Source organism: Crocuta crocuta, unplaced genomic scaffold (assembly GCF_008692635.1).
Source record: "Crocuta crocuta isolate KB4526 unplaced genomic scaffold, BGI_CrCroc_1.0 scaffold16, whole genome shotgun sequence".
In the NCBI taxonomy this organism is placed as follows: Eukaryota; Metazoa; Chordata; class Mammalia; order Carnivora; family Hyaenidae; genus Crocuta; species Crocuta crocuta.
The window spans coordinates 2,510,710-2,529,005 of NW_027531893.1; the positions used below are offsets into that span (position 1 = coordinate 2,510,710).

Sequence of the window (18,296 nt, forward strand, 5' to 3'; positions counted from 1 at the left end):
TTGTCACAACTTATTCAACCATATCCTCTTCTTATTGTTGAATATATTTTTTTAAATTTTGAGTAAGTACAAATAATTCAGTAATAAGTATTTATGTAGCTGATACTTAGGGATATATTCTCCATTGTCATCTTAGAATGAACTCTATTAGAAGTGGAAACTTACGGCTAAGGTACTCTTTTAAGGCTCTTGATACATAATGACAACATGGTGCAATGTTTGCGCGCTCTCTCTCTCTCTCTCTCCCTCTCTCTCTCTCTCTCTCTCTCACACACACACACACACACACACACACACACCTGTATTACACTGTTCATACTAAATTTGAGGTCCTTATTGCATTTTTGCACATATAAAATAGATAATCTCACTGGCATACAAAAGCATTCCCTAAGTTTCAATAACTTAAAACTTTTTTGAAATCCTCTTTCTGCAGCATGTCATTTTAGTGACCTGATCCAGATTTGTGTTCTCTGTAGATTCCATCACCAAGTCTTCAGAATCTTCAAGCAAGTTTCTGATAAAAATCCTGGGCAATGAAAAACCAAGACAAGGTCTTGGTACAATCTAGTAAGTTCTTCTTATATGTTGATACCAAACTACTAGAACCTTAGAATCTGGGAATTTTAGAGTAGGAAATCAGCTCAGAATAAAATAACCCAGTTGCTTACTTTTTCTTTTTTTTTTTTTTTAATGTTTATTTATTTTGCGAGAGAGAGAGAAAGTGAGCATGAGTGAGCAAAGAAAGGGAGAGAGAGAATCCCAAGCAGGTTCCGCACTGACAGTGCAGAGCCGGATGCAGGGCTTGAACTTATGAACCATGAGATCATGAGTAGGCCCTTTGACTGACTAAGCTATCCAGGAGCCCTCGAGTGCTTTTTTTTTTAACCAGTTAGGAAACAGACCCAGAGAAATTTCATAGTGTTTATACAAGGTCATACAGTTAAAACAATAAAAATACATACTACTCCTCTTCTTGTTCATATTTAATTCTACTCTTATTTTTCTCTCTACTCTTTAATTGTTTTATTTAAAATTATATCATTGGAGGATTCATCACACACTTCACTGAAATCAAGAAATTTTATGTCAGTGACATTTTTCTCTCAACACATCAGCAGAAACCACGTTAGTATGAGATGCCTTATTTTCTAGTGTACTTACAGTAGCTGTTTGATTTATTGATTCAACCTATATTTTCTCACCATGCTATGAATATAATTAAAGCTTTTTGGTATATATACTCTCTTTCTTAGCTTGAAGATCATTCTCTTTTTTGAACATTGGAAACAAAATTAGTTTGAATGGGACCTTGGTGTCCCAACACCTTTTCACCTGTTGCAGAGGCAGGAAACTGTGTCATGGAAAGATGAAATGACTTGCCCAAAGAGGAATGTTGAGTCAGTTGCCTTTTCTTTGTCATCTCTGAACATTACATCATATCCCTGAGTCTTTTTCTCTTTCTTTTTATTTAGAACACATCTTTGAAGTTTTCTTTGCTGTGTTTAGAATTTTTGAGCCTCCTGTTGTTCAGTGAGGACTTTAGGCTTCCTGATACTATTCATACAACTTCACGCTGATCTTTTGCCTTAACCTTGGGTACAGGGCCACATTCGATGGTTGTTCCTATTCCGTTTTAGAAAGTTTCTTTCTGTAGGAGTTGCTTCCCTTAAAAATTTAGAGCATCTTAAATGATTTCTTAGTTGAGATTCTTTCCCTCTAGACCATTCCAGATCATCCCTGTTATCACAAGTCTTATCCCTTTATAGCAGCATTTTTTTCTATTAACTTTGGAAATACATTTTATTAAACTTGGGCAGAATTTTCCATTCCTATAACCTTGCTGTTATTTGGCAAGAATCACTGTTACTGAGTCCTGTGTAGCATCACAGCTCTACCCAACATTATTGCATTTCCACATTGGCAATTTGTTCTTCACTGATGATTAAGATTAGGTAGAGGGTCTTTCTTCCTCTGAGTAGATTCACAGTTGTCTGAGGGATTCTTTTTAGTTTCTGATATTTCCCAGCAGTGCCTGTGACTGGGTATGGAAATCTGTCCAAATCAGCAGTTCAGTATTGCAAAGCCTATTTAGTTACTGACATAACCTACCCTCTCCACAATCAGTCCTATTGTAAAAAAGAGGATATATGTTTTTTCCTTTTATGTTTGTGTTCTCTCTGTCTAGCTGTCTGTTAGGAAGGGAAGAATGAATGAGTTCCACCTAACTTCACAACCTGGGAACCATGTCTGGATACACTGAATACCTGCAGTAAAAGCATGTTAACCTTCCACTATGCCATTTCCTAGTGATGGCTCTGACTAGCGCTGAAGGAATTCACTGAAAGTAAGGGGCTGTGTGGCAGTAAATTGAAGAGAGAAGGTCCTGTGTTGGATAGAAAGAAGATAAAAAGGAGATAACAAAGGAAATAAAGAGGGAAAAAATAGATGGAAAGTAAGAGGTGGTACAGGAATGTACAGATACAATAATCATATAATAAATTCTTCCCAAATAGCTTCAGATACACATAGGAGGAATTTGATGGAAAATTTTAAAAGGTAGCCAGAAGTATATTAGGACGATAGAAGTGCTAATCTTTTTTAAGATAAAGGATACTGATAGGGGGAAGGAAAAAGATCTCTATGAAAAAAAGTGATTGAAAAATGTTAGATAGGAAGGGTGCCTATGTTTCTTTCGAGAGAGAGAAAGATTGGAGAATATTATGTCAGTGTTTCTTAAAGTAATTTTAAAAACTCAGATTCCTCATTGGGCTCATGGATCTATATTTTAACACAGAGATGACTTTTGAGCAGATAAAGATTAAAAACCAGTGTCTAAGCAGGTTGAAAAGGGATTGGATTTAATATCTACAGGCAAGAGAGCAGCTTTAGACAAGGGGTAAATCTCTTCTGAAACCAGTTGGGATGACAAGAAAATGGATATATTTAATATATGGTGAAGTACAAAAGGCATGTGAAAAGGAAGTTAAGAAGACTTACATTGCTTTATGTTGCATGATTCTTCACCTCTAATATTTGCTTAAGGACAGCAATAATTTTCTGTGTGTATTAGTGTCTAGGCTAGACACTTCACTTCTGTTCCAGGACTTTAGTCTCAATAGTCATTCTATATAGTAGATATTATCATCCCCTCCCCTTTTTATAATCCTCTTTCTGTAAAAACAACAACAACCCACAAACCAAAGCTCCCAGAAATTGAGTAACATGTCAGAATAACACATCCAAGTAGTGGCAGAGCTACTAGGGAGTAAAGATTTTCAGTTTTGTGGGCAACTACTCAGTTCTCTGCCACTGTCGTGCAAAAGCAGCCACAGGAAATATGTAAAATGATGGGTACACTTGGTTCCAGTAACACTTCATTTGTGGACACTGAAATTTGGATTGCATACCAAATGCACATACCCTTGTGAAACAAAATCTTCTTTTGAGAATTTTTTTAACCATTTAAAATTGTAGAAACTGGTGCACCTGGTTGGGTCAGCTGGTTGAGTGTCCAAATCCTAATTTTGGCTGAGTTCATGATTTCAGGGTCGTGGGATTGAGCCCCATGTTGGGCGCTGTGCTGAGCATGAAGCCTGTTTAGGAACTCTCTCTCTCTGTCTCCCTCTCTCTTTCTCTCCCTCCACCCCTTACTCCCCCTTCCTCTCTCAAAAATAAAAATTTAAACCAAGCATACCCAACACACACACACACACACACACACACATACACGCACGCGTACACACACAAATGTAGACACCATTATGGGCTGTGCAAAATAGGTGGTAGGCCAGATTTCACCCACAAGCCATAGCTTGGCTTGTCAGTTCCTGGCATAGGGGGGACACTGCTTGTCAAATTCACGCTCTCCACACCCCCCAGGTGTGGGAACTGAAGTTACCCATCCAATGAGAGTAAACACTAAGGCTTATGGTATGAAGTCAAAGTCTGAAGTAATTGTTCTCTAGAGAAAAACTATGATTCTGTATAATTTGTGTATAATTTTACATCTTTAGATCCTGGACCAGAAAATGAGAAAGCAGGCTACAATGAGGATTATAGTGCCTATCATCTATTTGTCTTTCCAGATTCATTTTCCATGCTGCTCTGAGACTAAGGAGGCTGACCTGAATGATGCCTCCTTATTCTTTTGTTTTTAGTTGGGGTTGGGCAGAGGAGCACCAGAAGAGAATGAAAGGAAAGGAGGAGAAGTAGAGTTGGGGGTCTTTCTTCCTCTGTTTTTTCCCTGAGGGGTCCATGCAGGTTGGATGTTTTTACTAATGTCTTTGCTCCCTTTTAAGTGTCCCTCTTTGCAGGACACCTGCCCCCAGGTTCCGGGAACCACTTCTCTCCACCTCCAGTCTAGGGAAATTAAGTGTGTCTCGTGCCACTGGCCACAGGATCCCTCATAGTTTCCTTTCTCACATCCTTGAATATAGTCCTTTCATTGATCTCTTCCCAAATCACACAGTTTGAATGTGCCTTCTGTTTCCTGTGGAGACCCTGCAACTAGGTATAGCAATATCTGTTTAGGAGGCTTCTCCAGAGTACTTCATCCTTTGCTTCCACTTGTATGTACCCTGTAATATATTCTTAACAGCTTCACTGAGGTTTAACTGATGTACAATAAACTGCATGTACTGAAAGTGCACATTTTAAAGTGTTTTAATATATGTACATACCCATGAAACATCACCAGAATCAAGAAAATGGGCATATTCATCACCCCTCAAAGTTTCCTTGTGCCCCTTTGCAATCTCTTTAAGCTCCTCTCCCAGCTCACCTTGGCCCCATGGCCCAATGGCCCCATCCCTAAGTAACTTGTCTACTTTCTGTCCTTAGAGATTAATTTACATTTTGTATAATTTATATACGTAAGTTATATACATATATATCAGGAGAATTATTCAGTATGAACTCTTTTTTGTCTGGTTTCCTGTTTTTTTGAATTTTTCTTTTAGAGAGAGAGTGGGAGAGAGGAGCAGAGGGAGAGAGAGACAGAATCCCAAGCAGGCTCCGTGCTCAGTGCAGACCCCCAAGTGGGGGGTCAATCCCACAGCCCTGGGATCACCACTCGAGCTGAAATTAAGAGTCAGAGGCTCAACCAACTGAGTCACTCAGGAGCCCCTTTGCTTCTTTTTCTTAGCATCATTTATTTCTTATAATATTTTCAGCAATAGCAGTAGTGTTTATTGCCTGTACATATCATGATATCTATTTGCCACTGTTTACACTTCAAGTTCTTCAAGGCATGCTACACTTGGCATTATACCCCTAGAACCTAGCATGGTGCCTGTCATATGGGAGATGTGGTATGGTGGGTCACCTCTATCCCCTGCGCTATTTGCCTCTTTGGCAATGAGACTTTTTTTTTTTTTTTTAAGATTTTTTGCTTTAAAATAATCTCTATACCCTATATGGGGCTCAAACTCACAACTCAGAGATCAAAAGTCTCACACTTTACCGACTAGCCATAAGTGCCCCTGGCAATGAAACTTCTCAAGCACCTTCTGCAGAGAGTGGTTAGTAATCTGTTCATAGTCGAAGGCTGTCAATAGGACTGGCCCTCCATCAGAAGATGAAGCAGGTGAGTGTCTTACTCTTTCCATGGGATTTATAGTTCTGCACCCCCCTCATCTTCCCTCTCATCCCCACTGTGTATAAGTTCAAGAAATCGACCTCAGTTTATTGCGGTATATAAATGATACACCCACCACTGGTTTCTCACTGTCCATGTCAGCACTGGGGACCAGAGAGGGGACTTCTGAGGAAGGGTGAAGAGGTTAGACAGTGCTGAAGCAGAAATAGTCTTGTGTTTGTGCCTGTGAGTTTTGGTAGGGGTGTGGATCACATACTTTTATGCAGGCACTTACCCAAGAGAAATGAACAGGAAATGTACCTTCATAGTTTCTTTCTCTTTCATTCTGGACTGCTTCTGTGAAGTCCGAAGGATTATGGGAACTTGTATTATTGAGAGCTAAATTGTATGATTCTTTCCATTTAGGTTTCTGAGCTGCAAGACAGCAGACCAGATTCTGCAGGACAGTGCAGGCCTGGAGCAGCGATCAGCTTTGACTTCAGGCTGCAGTGAGTACAAGACCTGTTTTGGTTAATGGGATGAAAATCCTGTGATAGAATCTTCTTCCCTCCTTCAGATGTATGATAGCTGTAGATCTTAGCCCGCTCAAGTTTGGTGTGGCCTGGATAAGTCCTCTTCCTTCATAATCTCTTCCCCCACGAGTTTTCAATGCCTATTAAAACCTTGCCTTTATTCTGGGACAGAGGTAAACAAGGAGAATCTTTAATGGATTAAAAAGGTAAGCCATTCCGAATTGCCCCTTCTGTCTCCTCTGTCTCCTCTGTAATACTGCATGGTCTTCTGTTTTCACCCCTTTAACAGAGTCAAGACTGAGCTGGCACTAATTATTTACATTTTAATGTCACTGAGTTTCATAGGCAAGCCCAGGCTTACTGGGACAGCAGCCAGCTTATCCCCAAGGGACCCTGGTGCTGAAGGAATACGTGTTAACTGAAATGTGAGGCTATAGATTTCAGCAGAGCTGCCTCCAGTTCTTTATAATTGCAATAGATATAATAATTTATCAAGGACTAAATACATTTGTGAGCTACCCTAGAAATTTAACCACCATGTATAGGATACTGTAGAAGTTTCTTTCTTTTCTGCTTTGCTAAGAGTTGGGGTTTTCTTCGTGTTTTCCCAATCAGGAATGGATATTGCATTCTTTCAAATGATTTTTCTGTCTGTTGAGACAATCATGACTTTTTTTTCTCTTTTGGTTGTCGGTATGGAGAATACCTTTAATGGATTTTTGAGTGCTAAATCAACCTTGCATTTCTGGAAGAAACTCCATTTGGTCATCATTTATTCTCTTTATACTTTGTTCTCTGATTTGCTAGTATGTTGCCATGGAGTTTTGCATTTAAGCTTATGAGGAATAACTATGTGTGATTTCTTCTCTGGTATGTTCTTGTTTTGGTATCAGAGTAATACTGGCCTTATTTAAAAGAATAGGGAAGTATTTACCTGCTTCCAAGTTTCTGGAAAAGTTTGTGTAGAGTAGTAATTTTTCTTCAATGTTTCAGAAGATTTACCAATGATGCTGTATGTACGCGGAGTTTTTCATTGTGGGAAGGTTTGTAACCGTGAACTCAATTTAATAGACCTAAGGAAGCTATTCAGGATAGTCAAGCATATTTTTGAATAAGCTTTGTTAGTTTGTATTTCAAGTTGTTTGTCTACTTTATCCAAGTTGTTGAATTTAATGGCATAAATTTGTCCATAATATTTCTGTATTATAATATATATAATTATATATAATATGGCTATATTATATATTCTTTTACTGTCTTCACAATGTGTAGTGATCTCACTTCTCTTATTCTTAATGTTGGTAATCTGTGTTACCTCACTTTTGTCCCTTGTAAGTCTGGCTAAAGGTTTATCAATTTTAATGTTCTCAATATTTACTATTTCTGATAGTAACCTGTCTGATATTTACTATTTCTTTCTGGGTTTTTTTGTTTGTTTGTTTGTTTAACTTGCTCTTCATTTCTAGTTTTTTTTTTTTTTAATTGGAAGCTGAAGTCATTGATTTCAGACTTTTCTAATACAGAATTTAGTGCTGTAAATTGTCTTCTAAATACAGGCAGCCCACAAATTTTATATGGTGTATTGTCTTTTTAATCAGTTTAAAATTTCTAATTTCCCCTTTGACTTCTTTTTTTGACCCATGGGTTATTTAGAAGTATGTTTAATTTTCAAATATTTTGGAATTTTTCCAGAGATCTTTCTGTTACTGATTTCTAATTGACTGCTCTTATGGTCAGAAAACATACATGTATAACTTGAATTCTTTTGAATTTGGGGGGACATTTATTATAACCTAGTATATGATCTACCTTGGTAAAATATGATACAGGCATGTGATAAGAATCTGTATTCTGTGGTTGGGCCTCTATAAATGTTAGTTGTACCAGTTTGGTTAATAATGTTCAAATTTTCTATATCCTTACAGATCTTTTTTCTACTTGTTCTACTAATTATTGAGGGAAGGGTATTAAAATCTCTAACTACCATTATCTTTGCATCTATTTCTCTATGTGGTTCTGTCAGTTTTTGTTTCATGTGGTTTGAAGTTCTCTTATTATATGTATAATTATATTTTACATTTACATATAAATTATAATTATATGTATTATTATATGTATAAATGTCTAGGATTATTATGTCATCTTTATGAATAGACATATTTGTCATTATGAAATAATTCTCTTTATACCTGGTGGTATTCTTTGGTCTGCCTTCTTTGGGACTGAATACTTCTTTGTGATTTAATTTTATTTGTTGACTTATTAACTATGATTTTTGTTTGTTCTGTGATCTTAATAGACACTTTAGGGTCTATAGTGTACATCTTCTGCTCATAACACTCTACCTTTAAATGGTATACCATTTCATCAATAGTATAAGAACCCTATAATAATATGCTTCCTTTTCTTCTGTTCCAACCTTTGATCTAACACAGGCATACATTTACATATGTTATAAACCTCATAATACATTGTTTATATTTTGTTTAAATAACCATTATCTTTTAAAGAGCTTTGTATAATAGAGGAAAAAAATCTTATTTTTTACCCATGAAGTTATAGTTTCTGGTGCTCTTCATTTCTTGATATAGATTAGGTTCACCCCAGGTAACATTTTGTTTTGCCTGAAAGGTCTTCCTTAATGTCATGTAGTGCAGGTGTGCTTGTGATGAGCTCTTTCATCCTTTTTATGTCTGAAAAAGTCTTTCTTTTGCCTTGTTTCTTGAAAGGTATTATCTAAGTTTTTTCTTTCAGTATAATACAGATATTGCTCCACTGTCTTCTCACGTGCATTGCATCTGGTAAGAAATCTTTTGTTTTCCTCATATTTATTCCTCTTACATATTGTGTCATTTTTTTTTTCTGAGTACTTTTAAGTTTTTCTGTTTGTCACTGGTTTTGAACCATTTAATTACCATGTAGCTTGATGTAGTTTTCTTCACGTATTATCATACCTTGGGGTTCCTTGGGTTCTTCAGTGTATAGGATTATAATTTTCATCAAATTGGAAATATTTTTAGGCGTTAACTTCTTCAGAAAGCTGCTTAAAATTGTTCCAGAGCTCACTGATTTTTTTTTCCTTCTATCTGTTTAATATTTCATAGCTTCTGCCATTTACTCCTTCTGGTGTTTTGTTAATTACTAAAAATTTGACTGGGGTCTTTTTTGTTTTTGGTGTCTTCTAGTATCTGTGCATAACGTTTTGAATACAAGAATATAGTTAAAATTCTTTCACTATTTCTGTTCAATAATTCTAATGTATGTGTCAGTTCTGGGTTGGTTTTTGTTAATTAATTTATTTCCTTTTTATAAGTCAGATCTTGTTTCTTTGCATGCCTGATAATTTTTTACTGGATGTGAGACATTTGAATTTTACCTTGTTGTCTGTTAGATATGTTTGTATTTTTATAAATATTCTTGAACTCTGTTCTGTGATAGTTACATTTATTTGAGACATTGATTGTTTCGGGTGTTTGCTTTTAAGATTTGTTAGGACCCAGAGCACTGCTCATTCTTAGGCTAATCATTTTCCATCACCAAGGCAAAACAAAACAAAAGAACTGTGTATATTCTACCAATGTTTCTAAATTTCTGAAAACTCAGAGCTCAGTACAACTTCTTAATCAAGACTCCAGAAAAAATGTCAGATAAAATAAGGCTTATGTCTTTTCTCCATCCTTACCACAAATAACATACATACACATACACACACACATACACACAGGCACACTCCTTTGATGTTGATGCAAACAATAGTGTATAAACAAATATACTTGCGTAAATATTTCATTTAAGGATTAAATAGCATGAGTAGGAGAGAAAGCCAAAGCTATTGTGAGTGGGAAAATTTGGGGGGATATTAGAGGTATCTGTAAATTGTGATAATGGCTGGCAGCTATCAAAGGTTTCTGCAGACTAATACAGAGGCTGTTGTGTAGTGAATGAGATGGTTAGGAGGGAGGTCCATTCAGATCACTGTGCATCTTCAGTGATCTTTGAGACCCAGGGAGAGATAAATATCTTGGGAGGAGTATATACAAAAATAACATCTAACCTCAACATCGTAATTTAGAAGAAAAATCACTTCTTTTTGTAGAAAGAAGAGAAATCTATGGCAAAATTGCTAGAGTGGATTGGCTACAAACTTGGAACATATTTTTGGGTCAAAAGTCTGGAACGTATTCTAGGAATGAGTAAGTGGTACTATTTCACCTGATGTACTCCTAAAAGCTAAGTTTCGTTTTTAGAGGTGTTTTGCGACCATATTAAGAGAAACACCTCTCGAACTCTGATTGGGGAAAATTGCAGAATTGAGAAAGGGCATTGCTTGTTGGAATATTTGGGAAGCTTGCCTTATGTAGTCTCACATTTCAAACATTGATAAGCCTTTTATCACTGTGCGTGGTCACTTCTGGCAGTGGGACCCTAAGGTTAAAAGCATGAAGAAAGATGAGCAGTTCTCTGTGGCGTATCCTTAACTACAATTCAAAATGAGGATTAAAATGACTCCAGATAACTAGAGTCTGTAAATGATATCCTAGAAGTTGGTGACTGTAACCGTGATTCTCAAAACTGTGTGGCCTGGAATTCTCGGAAGCTCCTCTTAGTGCTTCCTGGGGATTAAGGCTGCGTGTAGAAAAGTTGCAGTCCCTCTGATTTTACTCCAGTCAGTAGACCATACTGTTATATTTTTCACATATGGAGACTCTGTGAAAACTTTCATTTCAAAAAGTTTTTAGCCTTTCCTGGGATTAATCTGAAACTTATTCTTTCAGAGTTTCAGAGCCAAGGTAAGTGCTTGAACTAACTCCAAATTCATGGAATTATTATGGAACCCTGTAGCTCTTACATATTACCCAATAGTGGTTGATATAAAAGAAGACAAGAAATAACTAGAAGGTAGATAAATATCTGTATGTTGAATTTATAGATTAAAAGAAATTACTAAGTTATTCTGTAAATGCAAGATAATTCTTGAATTTTATGTGGATTAATTTTGATCCTCACCTTAATAAGAAAGGAAAGATAAGAGTACATTATTTCCTTGTTGGCTTTTACCAGTTTGAATGTGTACATCAAAAAATTTTGGGGCCACCAGCTGGTCATTTTCTAGTTACTCATATAAAAAAGTTGTATTGACTATGAACAACCTGAAAATTCTTGGCCTGCTTGAAACACCTAATTGTGTTTGGAAATATACTGATGACAAAATGGAGAGATGCTAAATCCGGAGAAGACATCACATGCCTGACATAATCTCACATTTCGCTCTTATTTAAGTGAGACAGGTACCAAAATAAATTTCTAAGTAGGTTTCCATATGGAGCCCAACATGGGGCTTGAACTCACAACCCTGAGATCAAGACCTGAGCTGAGACCAAGAGTTGGACATTTAACTGACTGAGTCACCCAGGAGTCTTATATAGTGTAGGGCCATGCTGCTTTAAGTGCCAATTCATGAGAAAATAAAAAGCTTATAAGAGAATATAAATCGATTTGCTATATCCCTCATTGAGAAGGTCTTAATGTAGGAAAAAATGGCAGCTAAACTAGATAGTGTGCTTATTGATTGCACTGGACTGAATATTTATATTCCCCTCCCCAGTTCATATGTTACAATCCTAACCTCTAAGGTGATAGCAATAGCAGTAGGAAGTGAGTCTTCAGGAAGTAATTAGATCATGAGGACAGAGCTCTCATGAATGGGATTTGTGGTCCTAAAAAAGAGGCCCAAGGAAGTTCCTTTGCCCCGTTAGCCATGTGAGGTCACATCAGAAAGACAGTTGTTTAGAAGTGGGATCTCACCAAATCTCCCACATCTTGATATCAGACGTCAGTCTCTAGAACTGTTAGAAATAAACTTCTGTGGTTTAGGTTACCCCAGTCTATGGTGTTTCATTATAGCAGCCTGAACTGACTGAGACAGTGATATAGTTGATTTACATTCTGACACAGACTCCTTATCTCATCAAATAGTGATAACAAAATATTCATAGACAGGAAGCTGGTCTTCAGTCTGCACTTTGAATAACACTAACATAGGAAATACTATAGAAACTACCTCTGTCCCTTGAGTTATCCTTAGGTTGATGTATTACTACTTTGAGCAATGACCTTTATTAGCAATATAGAAGAATGAAGAGTTTCTTCTCCATAAATGATGTGAAGGTAGATGCTGTAGAAGAAATATATATGTCAGGTCACAGTGGTGGAGGTGATGTGTAATTGGAGAAACAGGTCTGGTGTGAGTCGGAGCCCTCTTAGGTCACATGTACCTGCTGCCATAGGAGAGAATATGGTATCAAGAGGTTAATGTGTCAGACATTACACACCGTGTTTGTGTTAAGGTTCTAGAGATTCAGAATTTAGGGGACTATCTAAAGGGAGGCAGTATGGCATGGCAGTTAATATGTGAGTGTGGTGGTATACTGCCTAGGTGGAAAACTAGTCACCGTACTTCCCAGTTGTGCAAATTCCGGGAATCGCTATAACCTCACCATGACTCATTTTCTTTATCTATAAAATAGAAGAGATGATAATAGTACCTACTAATAGGGTTGTTGTGAGGATTTAATACAACATTCATGTAGAATAAAGAATAAATACTAATAAATAAAATAAGTTTTATATATTATATATTATAATATATTTTATATTAAAATGTTCATGTAGAATAAACTGAGTATATAGCATGCTTACTACATTTTAGCTGTTGTTATTCTTTCGTATCAAACTAAAGTACATTTTGTACTTGATTAAACACTAAAATGAATCATAATGGTCTGTTATTGAATAAGCAGGAGGACAATGCATTCTATGGGGGGAGGGGTATCATACCAAGATTTAAAGTTTATACCTTATAAGGATATGCATTTATTAAAGGTGATAAGATTCTGTACCTGGCTTTGGTAAGCTGAAACCTGGAGAGAAGTAAACTAATGTATTCCATACTCTGTAAATCCTGGACATTTCCAGAAACAAATATAGATTCTTCCTTTGAAATTTCTATTTGGTCATAACTGGAGTCACCTAGGAAAAATCATTCATAGGACACTCATCCAAATCCACCCCTTAAAGCTTTCCTAAAGGTTGCAATTTCAGGAAAATGGTCTGTTTATTTGTAATAATAATTTCCTCTGCATCAGAAGAGACTCTTACCTTAGATGATAGTAAAGCAACACTCACTGGTAGAGATAAACAGTGTATAATGTCATTTAGGTCAAGAGCTTACACCATGAAAAACATAAACCCCTTGGCATCAGAGCAGTGCTTGGTAACCCTGGAAGGATACTCATTGAAGGCTTAAGCATGAAATGAATAATTGCTGAACTACTTAAGAAGAAAATACCCAAAGCATTAACTAACTTTTGCTTGGTTCCATTGGGAGGAGTCTAATTGGAACCAGCCTTAGGCAGCTATGACAGGTGCACTAAGATCCTGACTACACACCTATTCCCACAAAGAGAAAAAAATGGTGCCTCTTCTCACCACTTGGGCACTCCCATGACTAGGTGTGGTGATGAAGGACTAATGCTTACAGGGATCAGTTCTTGGAGGAAGCACTTGGAAACCAGGGTATCAAGGACATTCGTAATGACATAGAAATTTCACTTGGATCCAAGCCCTAGCCATGTCCTAATGCTGGGTGACAGGGGTCTGCTGGACTTTGGAAGCATGTCAGCACATATCAACATGTCTCCTTAGTTACTATCTTTTTACTGTGACTTACCGTGTGTAAGTCAAATGTATTACCTCCATACATTCCTCCCATTAAGTATTTTACACTGCTTCCTCTAATAGCTTTTTACTATAGTCTTCCTTTTTTTAATTTTTATTTATTTTTATTTTTTTTCTTAAACAATTTGTCAGTTGGTTTCCATATAACACCTAGTGCTCATCCCAACAAGTACCCTCCTCCATGCCCATCACCCCCCTTTCCCTCGCCCCCACCCCATCAGGCCTCAGTTTGTTCTCAGCATTCAAGAGTCTCTCATGGTTTGCCTCCCTCCCTCTCCCAAGCTATTTTTTTCCTCTTCTCCTCCCCCATGGCCCTCTGTTAAGCTTCTCCTGATCCACTTATAAGTGAAAACATATGGTATCTGTCTTTCTCTGCATGACTTAGTTCGCTCAGCATAGCACACTCAAGTTCCATCCATGATGCCACAAATAGCCACATTTCATTCTTTCTCATTGCCATGTAGTATTCCATGGTATAGATGACCCACATCCAGTTGTCAGTTGATGGACACTTAGGCTCTTTCCATGTTTTGGCTATTGTTGAGAGTGCTGCTGTGAACATTGGGGTACATGTGCTCCTATGCATCAGCACTCCTGTATCCCTTGGGTAAATTCTTAGCAGTGCTATTGCTGGGCCCTAGAGGAGTTCTATGGTTGATTTTTTGAGGAACCTCCACACTGTTTTCCAGAGGGGATGCACCAGTTTACATTCCCACCAACAGTGTAGGAGGGTGCCTGTTTCTCCACATCCTCGCCAGGATCTGTAGTCTCCTGATTTGTTCATTTTAGCCACTCTGAAGAGCATGAGGTGGTATCTCAGTGTGGTTTTGATTTGTGGTTTTGATTTGTATTTCCCTGATGAGGAGGGATGCTGAGCATCATTTCATGTGTCTGTTGGCCATCTGGATGTCCTCTATGGAGAAGTGTCTGTTCATGTCTTCTGCCCATTTCTTCACTGGATTATTTGTTTTTCAGGTGTGGAGTTTGGTGAGTTCCTTATAGATTTTGGATATTAACCCTTTATCTGATACGTCATTTGCAACTCTCTTTTCCCATTCCATCAATTGCCTATTAGTTTTATGGATTGTTTCCTTTGCTGTGCAGAAGCTTTTTATCTCGATGAGGTCCCAAGAGTTCATTTTTGCTCTTGATTCCCTTGCCTTTGGGGATGTGTCAAGTAAGAAATTGCTGCGGTTGAGGGCAAGGCGGTTGTTTCCTGCTTTCTCCTCTAGGATTTTGATGGTTTCCTGTCTCACATTCAGGTCCTTTATCGATTTTGAGTTTATTTTTGTGTATGCTGTGAGAAAATGATCTAGTTTCATTGTTCTGCATGTTGCTATCCAGGTCTCCCAGCACCATCTGCTAAAGAGGCTGTCTTTTTTCTATTGGATACTCTTTCCCGCTTTGTCAAAGATTAGTTGACCATACATTTGTGGGCCCGATTCTGAGTTCTCTGTTCTATGCCATTGGTCTATGTGTCTATTTTTGTGCCAATACCATACTGTCTTGATGATGACAGCTTTGCAGTAGAGACTAAAGTCTGGGATGGTGATGCCTCCCGTTTTGGTTTTCTTCTTCAATATTACCTTGGCTATTCGGGGTCTTTTGCGGTTCCATACAGATTTTAGGATAGTTGGTTCTAGCTTTGAGAAGAATGCTGGTGCGATTTTGATTGGGATTGCATTGAATGTGTAGACTGCTTTGGGTAGGAATGACATTTTAACAATATTTATTCTTCTGACCCATGAGCATGGAATGTTTTTCCATTTCTTTGTGTCTTCTTCAATTTCCTTCATAAGTTTTCTATAGTTTTCATCATACAGATCTCCTATATCTTTGGTTAGGTTTATTCCTAGGTATTTTATGGTTTTTTGTGCAATTGTGAATGGGATCAGTTTCTTGATTTTCCCTTTCTGTTGCCTTATTATTGGTGTATAAAAATGCACCTGATTTCTGTACGTTGATTTTGTACCCTGCAACTTGGCTGAATTCATGGATCAGTTCTAGTAGGCTTCTGGTGGAGTCTGTCAGGTTTTCTATGTAGAGTATCATGTCGTCTGTGAAAAGTGAAAGTTTGACTTCCTCTTTGCCAATTCTGATGCCTTTGATTTCCTTTTGTTGTCTGATGGCTGATGCTAGGACTTCCAGCACTATGTTAAACAGCAGTGGTGAGAGTGGACATCCCTGTCGTGTTCCTGATCTCGGGGAAAGCTCTCAGTTTTTCTCCGTTGAGGAGGATGTTAGCTGAACGTTTCTCATAGGCTTTTATGATGTTTAAGTAAGTTCCTTCTATCCTGACTTTCTCGAGGGTCTTTATTAAGAAAGGATGCTGTATTTTGTCAAATGCTTTTTTTGCATCTATCGACAGGATTGTATGGTTTTTATCTTTTCTTTTGTGGATGTGATGTATCATATTGATTGATTTGTGAATACTGAACCAGCCCTGTAACCCAGGAATGAATCCCACTTGATCATGGTGGATAATTCTTTTTATGTGCTGTTGAATTCGATTTGCAAGTATCTTGTTGAGGATTTTGCATTTGTATTCATCAAGGATATTGGCCTGTATTTCTCTTTTTTTTCTGGGTCTCTGTATGGCTTGGGAATCAAAGTGATGCTGGCTTTGTAGAAGGAGTCTGGAAGTTTTCCTTCCATTTCTGTTTTTTGGAATAGCTTGAGAAGAATGGGTATTAACTCTGATTTAAATGTCTGATACAGTTCCCCAGGGAAGCCATCAGGTCCAGGGCTCTTATTTGTTTGGAGATTTTTGATAACTGATTCAAAGTCTTCACTAGTTATGGGTCTGTTCAGATTTTCTATCTCTTCCCATGTGAATTTTGGTAGTGTGTGTTTAGGAGTTTGTCCATTTCTTCCAGGTTGTCTGGTTTGTTGGCATATAATTTTTCATACTATTCCCTGATAATTGCTTGTATTTCTGAGGGTTTGGTTGTAATAAGTTCATTTTCATTCGTTATTTTGTCTATTTGGGTGCTCTCTCTTTTCTTTTTTAGAAGCCTGGCTCGAGGTTTATCAGTTTTGTTTCTTTTTTTCAAAAAACCAACTCTTGGTTTCATTGATCTGTTCAATTATGTTTTTTTGGATTCTGTATTGTTTATTTCTGCCCTGATTTTTATTATTTCTCTTCTCCTACTGGTTTTGGGATGCTCTTGTTGCTCTCCTTCTAGTTCCTTTAGGTGTGCTGTTAGATTTTGTATTTGCACTTTTTCTAATTTCTTGAAATAGGCTTGGAGTGCAATGTGCTTTCCTCTTAGGACTGCCTTTGCTGCATCCCACAGAGTTTGGATTGTTGTATTTTCATTTTCATTTGTTTCCATATATTTCTTAATTTCTTCTCTAATCACCTACTTGGTCCATTCGTTCTTTAGTAGGGTGTTCTTTAACCTCCATGTTTTTGGAGGTTTTCCAGACTTCTTCCTGTGATTGATTTCAAGTTTCATAGCATTGTGATCTGAAAGTGTGCATGGTATGATCTCAATTTTTTTATATTTATTGAGGGCTGCTTTATGTCCCAGTATGTGATCTATCTTGGAGAATGTGCCATGCGCACTTGAGAAGAAAGTGAATTCCTTAGCCTCAGGATGTAGAGTTCTAAATACATCTGTCAGATCCATCTGGTCCAATGTGTCCTTCAAGTCCATTGTTTCTTTAGTGATTTTCTGTCTAGTTGATCTATCCATTGCTGTAAGTGGAGTATTAAAGTCCCCTGCTATTAGCACATTCTTGTACATAAGATTGTTTCTGTTTGTGAATAATTGTTTTATGTATTTGGGTGCTTCCATATTCAGTGCATAGACATTTATAATTGTTAGCTCTTCCTGATGGAAAGATCCTGTAATTGTTATATAATGGCCCTTCTTCATCCCTTGTTACCACCTTTACTTTAAAGTCCAGTTTGTCTAATATAAGTATAGCTACTGCAGCTTTTTTTTTGACTTCCAGTAGCATGATAGATATTTCTCCATCCCCTTACTTTCAATCTGAAGGTGTCCTAAGGTCTAAAATGAGTTTCTTGTAGACAGCAAATAGATGGATTTGGTTTTTATATCCATTCTGCTACCCTGTGTCTTTTGATTGGAGCATTTAGCCCATTTACATTTAGTGTTATTATTGAAAAATATGGGTTTAGAGTCATTATTTTCTTGTAGGATTCATTTTTGTGGTGGTGTCCCTGGTAACTTGTGTTCCTTGCAACATTTCCCTCATGAACTCCCCCTTCAGATTTCTGGTAGGGCTGGATTAATGGTGATGAATTCTTCCAGTTTTTATTTGGAAAGACTTTTATCTTGCCTCTGTTCTGAATGACAGGCTTGCTGGATAGAGGATTCTTGGCTGCATGTTTTTTTCTGTTCATCACATTGAAGATTTCCTGCCATTCCTTTCTGGCCTGCCAAGTTTCAGTAGATAGGTCTGTCACCACTCTTACAGGT

At 37.4% G+C, this 18,296-nt stretch overlaps 1 long non-coding RNA gene across 4 annotated transcripts in view; it reads left to right on the plus strand.

The window, feature by feature from the left end:
* The window catches only part of LOC144239300 (uncharacterized), a 238,106-nt gene that overhangs the window by 35,553 nt on the left and 184,257 nt on the right, over window positions 1-18,296 (plus strand). For all 4 annotated transcript variants that reach the window (XR_013337375.1, XR_013337378.1, XR_013337376.1 and 1 more), the window contains exons 3-4: window positions 480-570; window positions 6,005-6,087. This is a non-coding gene — a long non-coding RNA (uncharacterized LOC144239300). The remainder of the gene's footprint in view (window positions 1-479; window positions 571-6,004; window positions 6,088-18,296) is intronic.